This window comes from Hemibagrus wyckioides, linkage group LG15 (genome assembly GCF_019097595.1).
Source record: "Hemibagrus wyckioides isolate EC202008001 linkage group LG15, SWU_Hwy_1.0, whole genome shotgun sequence".
Classification (NCBI taxonomy): Eukaryota; Metazoa; Chordata; class Actinopteri; order Siluriformes; family Bagridae; genus Hemibagrus; species Hemibagrus wyckioides.
This window is the reverse complement of record NC_080724.1, coordinates 7,923,761-7,932,344: the sequence shown is the minus strand read 5'-3', so window position 1 is coordinate 7,932,344 and position 8,584 is coordinate 7,923,761. Positions and strand designations below refer to the sequence as shown.

Genomic DNA, 8,584 nt, shown 5'->3' with positions numbered 1-8,584 from the left:
ATGAAAAATTCATCACATACAAATCACCATTATCAACATATATAGACTTTTTGGCTTGGGCTTAAGTGAACATATTGTGTGCTTTCGTTCTAAACAATATATATTCAGTCACAAGCCTTATGTTTGAACTCTTCTCATGTTGCTTTTCCACATAAAGTACACATTTGCATGTGTATACTTCCACACCCTTTAAATTCTGCAAACATTCACTAACACTTTTGTAGCCCTGATAGGGCAAGTAGTGCAGTCTACACCGACTTAACATGCAACATACAACAAAGCTGAAAACTAACAAGACAACTAATCACCAAGTGATTAACACAGATCCTATTCTAGCTCTGTTGCCTGTGTCCAGTGCCTGAAAAACCATAGCTCTATATGCAAATTCTAGCATAGCAGCCATGACCAAATAACAGCAAAGCCAGTCAGGGTACTCACTAATTTGCTGACAGTGTAAGAGGGTTTTCCTTCAGCAAACAGTGGCATTTAATATATAGTATGTTACAAAATATTAGATCAATATATCCTAAATTGCATCTATGTATCTAATAGTATGTGCAGCATTATTTGCTCAGCAAGTTATGATAATTTACCACTTAGAGTGGAAGTATGAAAAAAAAAATTCACTCAAGCCCTGTCCAATTGTTTCTCTTTCTTTGTTTACAGTCAAAAGACATTCTGACATGTTGCCAAGTAGGCTAAATACCTTAAATAATATCTATATAATATGCATTTTCTAGATATCCATGATCTCTACAGGTATGGATTACAACTGTAGTTCCACAACAGTAACACAAGAGAATATTTTATGAGTATGTTGCAGTTGATATAAAATCAAAAAGACGGAAGGATGGGTAAATTACCCAATCCCACTGTTGCTTAGTGCCATTTTTGAGTCAGTCATTAACCAAAAGTAGAGCAATACACTAATTACACCATACACCACAGTCCTGCACCACTGTATTTCTAGCTACATTTTTCCCATTAACCAGTTGCCCAAAGTTTTACTTTGTTTTGGATCTATTTGCAATCACTAGAAGAATTTACACTGGATAGGATGGCACTCCAATAACAGGGTAGCATAGACAGGTCTGTATGTTTTTGGACAGCGGGGGTAAACCAGAGACGATACAGGCTTTTTAACGAGAAGCAAAAGACAATGACGCAAGCAGGCAGCAGCTGGCTGTCACAACGGTTATCTCAATCCTTTATTAGGCTGGTGGCTGCAGGACAGGAAGACATCAACAGGTCATGTTCTTTATAGGTTTTCAGGTCACTGAAGCTAGAGCAGGCCGATGGACAGATCTGTTCTGTGTAGGTTTTGCAGCTAAGTTAAATGTAACTACAGTGTGGATGAACTTGGTATAATTTGTTGATTAAATCGCTGCTGGTTTTCAGAATCCAGTTTGTTTTTGGAATCTTTTAAAATCCAATTAAAAAAAAAAAAGAACAGGCCTTAACATGTGTGAAGTCTCATTGAGAGAGACAACATGTGTAATTGTGCAGATGAAAAGGACAGGCAAGTTCACTGAAAACTGTGTCATTGCCTGGGGTAACAGTAAATAGAGTGCTTTTTTCCCCTTCACATTAGAAGTGTGCTGGAGGTGTTTACACAGTAGGACCATGTGACGAGGTGCACTGTTAGAGCTGTCAGTGGGTGGAAAATGTGCTTGAGTCAAAAGGGCATGTAGCTCTGTTAAGATCCGTTAAAACTAGCCCCAAAACAACATCTGGCACGTCTGTTACTATGCTGTTATGAGGAAATCCGGAGCACTAAATCCAGAATCAAAACCGCTCTCACATGTGTGTCCATTCCTATTATTTCTAGAAACAGCATCCAGCACATGTATATTGAATATGCATTTAATTTCAAGAGTGAGCCGCTTAAAGTGTATATTGTACAAATGGTATAGGTTTGATCTGATTATTGTCATATGAGTAAAAATCTTCTCTTGATTTCACCACAAAGCTTGTAAACTATGACAACCAGAAGCTTCTGTTGTTTTTAACTGATTCCACTAAGAACAAGAGAAGAGTCTCCTAAGTACACAGCACAGGACTCGGTGAGTATTTGACTGTAATGTACACCTAAGTCAACTGTATCACATTTATAAAAGTCTTGGACAGATGGAAGCTAAACAAGCTTACAGAAAACTAGTGCTGTCAAGGCTGCTGTAATAGTGGCATGTTATTAACCACACTATGCATACATGTAAATATGTTTCATTTTATGCACCAAATATCTGGAACACTTACATCTGTCTTCCATGGCTATTATCCTTCCATCTATTTTCTGTACCGCTTATCATAAGACAGGGGACACCCTAGACGGGCGGCAACTCTTCACAGTGCACAATCTCTTACATACACATAACAGACAATTTAGTGTTGCCCATCAGAGTGCAACACATGTCTGGAAGAAATCCCAGAAGCACAGGAATACATGCAAACTCAGCAAACTCCACACACACACACACAGACAAAAGGCAGAGACAGGGAATCAAACCCCCAACCTTGGGAGAGTGTCAGGCAAATGTACTATAACTCCACACCCCATTAATATATATTGCATTATTGTTATTACTCTTATTTCTGACATTGTATTTCTTGATTTCTTCACATGGCGAAGTAGAGTTGTTTTTAAATGTACAGTATGAAAGGTGCTCTATCTATCTATCTATCTATCTAGTCTCTTAAATATTAATGCTTCATAATATATAAATTGATAAGCTTTGTGGTGCAATGCTTTCAGGAAACTTCAGTTTAAAAGTTTGTTTTATCCTTTTTATTACTTGATTTCCATTACTTCACATTTTTACTTGTTATAAAAAGCAAGTAATGCTAGTTTAAATTAATTTTGAGACAGAACTATTTCAAATAAAGCCGTGTTTAGAATTGGCATTAAAATCTGTTTCTGTATGAGCTGGTGTTTTTGTCTCGAATGTGTTTGCACTGACCTCTTGTGATCACATTTGGTCAGTAACAAGGTAGCCATATGCAATCTCAAGGACATTCCAAAATCTCAGAAATACTAACCAATAAGAAAAAAATGCTGGGTATATAAATATGCACTTAAGCACTAAGCTATTTTGCCCAATCTTAAATAATGTGATATGCTCAGTCCATTCATCTTCACTAAACAGGCATACACTAGATCCAAAAACTATCCGTTTGGAATATTCCCCCGAGATGGGAGTTCTCTGTTTAAGGACACACACACACAATGTGGAATTTAAGTAGACATGCTACCCACCTTCACGTTTTCAGCCTGTGGGATGAAGCAGACACAAGCGCGTGAAGAACATGCTTTCACAGTCCAAACTCGGGATGTAAGCAGGGACTCTAGAGCGTTTAAGTGGTTACATTACCCACAGCAGGAGCAGTACTGGAACATTCAGCAATATAGCTGCTGCAGAGGGGGCCATCAGGCCTGTCTTTGCCTTCAGCATCAGTTAAGCAAACAAAAACAAGCTAATATTAAGCACTTTATATTAACAGAATTATGCAACATCTGTAAATACTGCACTATAACACACTGACAGACAGATTTTGGTCATGGTCTGCAGTTACAACACAATGTGGATTAGCTTGGTCAGGAATAGCCCAGAATTTTAAAAGCTTGAGCAGCCATGGGGTGTCATTACATCTGCCATTAACCACACCCTTTGTAGTTCATTTACAGAGACAAACCCGCGCTAATTTTACTAGGCATACCCACACACCTATACACAGGTGCTCAGTTGTTGGTCTTAACAGCTAGCTTAGATAATATTCGCTCCCATAAGTGGAAGAGGGAATGCAATTGTAATTACAATATCCATTACAGGAGATGCAACTCTCATGTGGGAGCAAAGATGAGCAGAGGCATTTCAATTAGGCACGCCATGCAAAGCAGTGGAAGTCACATCAAGCCATCTCCAAATAAATGTAAATATCTTAAGCCTCATCCATAAATAGCCAAGCAAGACCAACAGGCTTAATGAAGTAAATATTAATGGTGCTCCATGGACAGTCAATAGTATGAGACCATTACATACACACTTCAAACCGGTCAAATACATAAAACTACCCGATTCCATTCCCTTCCTATTTAAGCTGACTTAAAGCACTCAACTATTCATTCAGGGAGAGCACGAAAATACATTTTTCACCAAACTTTTTATTGAACAGGTATTAACAAAGACGCTGCACTGGCAAGTCTGGAAAGTCCAAGAGAGTCCACTAGATCAAGCCCAGCACCCAACCAGACAGCCTGGAGATGTAAGCTTCCTCAGGTCCACGCTGGCTTCACAGGAGATGGACAGCACGTCGAGTTGGACTTCTCCAGGAGACTCTCAAAGGGAATCCAAGATGATCAGGATCTTAGCTGCAGCAGAGAGGTTGCAATTTTACTTGGACCTCTGCCTCATCTTTCTCCTTTTACGCTTCAGCCTAGGAAAAAGACACATTCAGATTCCTTCAGCTCATGCCAAACACATTCAATGGCAAAAAAAGGTGAAAGAAAAGTACACACCTGCGCATACGCTTCTTCCTCCACTGGGGGGAAAGGAACAAGAAACTTAGCATTTCATAAACATAGTGCGAATATACAGCAACAAGAGACATGACAGTATGTATGCAAAAACGGCTAAACACTGAAATCAGATTATGAAGCAGTACAGTTAAGTGAATCAATTTCAATGCACGGAGTGAACCGATTAAGGATTCGATTCATGACCAGAGCGCCATTAAAACTAGACCGCGTTGCCCAAACATGTACACAAACCAATCCCAATCTAAGCATTTAACGGGCCCAGACAGTTAAATAAATGTGTAAGGAAATAATCACGCAGATGGAAGTGAATCGAATAGGATTCTGTGAGTCGGTTGAAGGCTTCAGGCAGCAGCACCACGCCGCGGAAAGGCTAATGCTAACTAGCCAACAGGACCAAAGAGGACTATCAAGCAAGATGTAAACAGAATACTTTAATTTTGTTATTAAAAAGGCAAGTGTATACGATGCGTGCTAAGGCATTTTATCCAATTGAGTCATGTGAACACTAATTTAAACTGATTTCACGGTAACACTTCCCTATACAGACGCCATTTTCTTTTCCACGCTAGTTTACGCAAACAATTTGGTTTCATCTTAAACCCGTGAACGGCGTTTTGAATACCAACCGCATATACATTCTAAAATAAGTAATACTTAAAAATATAAGCATTAAAATATCTACGAAGTCCAGGAAATACCAGCATTAAAAGAAATTAACTAGTTACAACAGCGTCTGATTGTTGGCTGCCGCATTGTTGTCAGGCGACATACTAATTTACGTTCATAGTTTAAAAACATTGGCAAAATCTCCACTTACCTTCGCTCTCATGTTGGAGACGTTTCTGTAAAGAAAGAGAAGGTGAAAATATTAATGGATGGCTTTTAAATAAGCGTGATAGCTTTGGATTAAACTAGCAATCATAAACGAGCCGGGAGAAGAGCAGATTCCTCACCTCGCAAAGCGAAGGTAACGACTTCAAGAGGACGTCATGACGGACGCAGAGACCTTTTATAGACACGACGCGTCACACTCTCGCGATATCAGAAGTCTTGTAACGCGAGCGATCGCTTCCAGTATCGCGAGAGCGCAAACAGAAAACTTAAGTCTTTAAGGCCTGCTCGTGAGTTTTAGTGGAAGGTGCAGAATTTCTAAACTTTCTATACTAACTTTTTGTTTATTCATGAAGAACATTATTCAACTCAAAGATTCGGTACACCGTATATAAAGTGATACATATATTTATTTCAAAATTGTTAGAATTAATAGTAACTATCAAAATCAGAAGATTATAAATCTCTACAATTATGTATTACAGTCATTTATGAATACAGCTGTATGCAAAAGTTTTAGCACCCCTGGCCAAATGACACATTTTATTGCAAATAGTGAAAACTATTTTAACCAAGTAGAACTTATGCAAACAGTGATACCACCACCACCAAGTCCAGTCCTTTCAGACATTTGACCTTGCTGTGACCTTGACCCGAGTTTGGATCAAATCTATTGACTGATGCTTCACATAAATCCTAAAAACATTCAGCGATATGAATAATTATTTAAAAGTGAATTATTATTGAAAATCTTGTATGGATTGACACATGGACAGCAAATCCTAGAAACTCAAAACTCAGAATCACTCATGCCTGAGATACACTATATTGCCAAAAGTATTCGCTCACCCATCCAAATAATCAGAATCAGGTGTTCCAATCACTTCCATGGCCACAGGTGTATAAAATCAAGCACCTAGGCATGCAGACTGTTTTTACAAACATTTGTGAAAGAATGGGTCGCTCTCAGGAGCTCAGTGAATTCCAGCGTGGAACTGTGATAGGATGCCACCTGTGCAACAAATCTAGTCGTGAAATTTCCTCGCTCCTAAATATTCCACAGTCAACTGTCAGCTGTATTATAAGAACGTGGAAGTGTTTGGGAACGACAGCAACTCAGCCACGAAGTGATAGGCCACGTAAACTGACGGAGCGGGGTCAGCGGATGCTGAGGCGCATAGTGCGAAGAGGTCGCCAACTTTCTGCAGAGTCAATCGCTACAGACCTCCAAACTTCATGTGGCCTTCAGATTAGCTCAAGAACAGTGTGCAGAGAGCTTCATGGAATGGGTTTCCATGGCCGAGCAGCTGCATCCAAGCCATACATCACCAAGTGCAATGCAAAGCGTCGGATGCAGTGGTGTAAAGCACGCCGCCACTGGACTCTAGAGCAGTGGAGACGCGTTCTCTGGAGTGACGAATCGCACTTCTCCATCTGGCAATCTGATGGACGAGTCTGGGTTTGGCGGTTGCCAGGAGAACGGTACTTGTCTGACTGCATTGTGCCAAGTGTAAAGTTTGGTGGAGGGGGGATTATGGTGTGGGGTTGTTTTTCAGGAGCTGGGCTTGGCCCCTTAGTTCCAGTGAAAGGAACTCTGAATGCTTCAGCATACCAAGACATTTTGGATAATTCCATGCTCCCAACTTTGTGGGAACAGTTTGGAGCTGGCCCCTTCCTGTTCCAACATGACTGTGCACCAGTGCACAAAGCAAGGTCCATAAAGACATGGATGACAGGGTCTGGTGTGGATGAACTTGACTGGCCTGCACAGAGTCCTGACCTCAACCCGATAGAACACCTTTGGGATGAATTAGAGCGGAGACTGAGAGCCAGGCCTTCTCGTCCAACATCAGTGTGTGACCTCACAAATGCGCTTCTGGAAGAATGGTCAAAAATTCCCATAAACACACTCCTAAACCTTGTGGACAGCCTTCCCAGAAGAGTTGAAGCTGTTATAGCTGCAAAGGGAGGACCGACGTCATACTGAACCCTATGGATTAGGAATGGGATGTCACTTAAGTTCATATGCAAGTCAAGGCAGGTGAGCGAATACTTTTGGCAATATAGTGTATGTATATGAATTCATGGATGGGCAAACAACATAAAAACATCATGATGTTAAATAATCATAATTAAAAAAATAATTATTGTATATGCAAAAGTTTGTACATCCTACTAAGTACCATTCATGTTCACACACACATCACAACACCTTGTGTCGTCAGCTAGCAGTCTATCTGATCTTGGTCATTTCACTTTGCAGAATACTCGTAGTTCTGAGAGATTCTTATGCTCTACTTATTTATTTTGAGTGATTTTGAGTATTTTTGTGTTATTTCAAGTATCAGCTTCAGTTTACTAACTGCATTACATTTGCTGAAATTAACTATCCTTCCTTCTGTCTAACGGTGCACTGTTTCCTGATCCCACACCATGCTTTACAGTAGCCAAGGTGTTCTTTACATCAAATGCTACTCCATTTTGTCTCCAAATACCTTGTGATTGTGGACAAAGTTTTTTTTTTTTTTTTTTTCCATTAGCAATATCATCATCCCATCTGTATTTGTCTCCAAAATGCCCCTTGATTATTTAGATATTGTTTGATACTGGTTTGTTTTTATTAGACGTTTCCTTTTTTGATGGTCACATACACCAATCAGGCATAACATTATGACCACCTAATATTATGTTGGTTTCCCTTTTCCCTGCCAAAACAGCCCTGACCCATCATGCACTGTGTATTCTGACACCTTTCTATTAGAACCAGCATTAACTTCTTTAGCAATTTGAGCAACAGTAGCTCATCTGATGGATTGGATCACACGGGCCAGCCTTGGCCACCCATGACCCTGTCGCCACCGTTCCTTCTTTGGAGAACTTTTGATAGATATTGACCACTGCAGACCGGGAACACCCCACAAGAGCTGCATATGCTTGGAGATGCTCTGATCCAGTGGTCTAGCCATCACAATTCGGCCCTTGTCAAATCCTTACACTTGTCCATTTTTCCTGCTTCTAACACATCAACTTTGAGGACAAAATGTTCACTTGCTGCCTAATATATCCCACCCACTAACAGGTGCCATGATGAGATCATCTGTGTTATTCACTTCACCTGTCAGTGCCCATAATGTTATGCCTGATCAGTGTATAAGGTTTCCTTCTAATGACTCTTCCATGCAAATGATGTACAGTAGAATGGTAGAAACCTTCATGTAG

General features: G+C 40.1%; 1 long non-coding RNA gene across 1 annotated transcript; it reads right to left on the bottom strand.

The window, feature by feature from the left end:
• Positions 1-4,139: 4,139 nt before the first annotated feature.
• On the bottom strand, positions 4,140-5,590 carry LOC131366320 (uncharacterized). Its single transcript, XR_009206791.1, has 4 exons — positions 5,488-5,590; positions 5,352-5,376; positions 4,514-4,536; positions 4,140-4,431 (listed from the first exon to the last, which is right to left on the bottom strand). It is a non-coding gene; the product is annotated as an uncharacterized LOC131366320 (long non-coding RNA).
• Between the last annotated feature and the right edge of the window lie 2,994 nt (positions 5,591-8,584).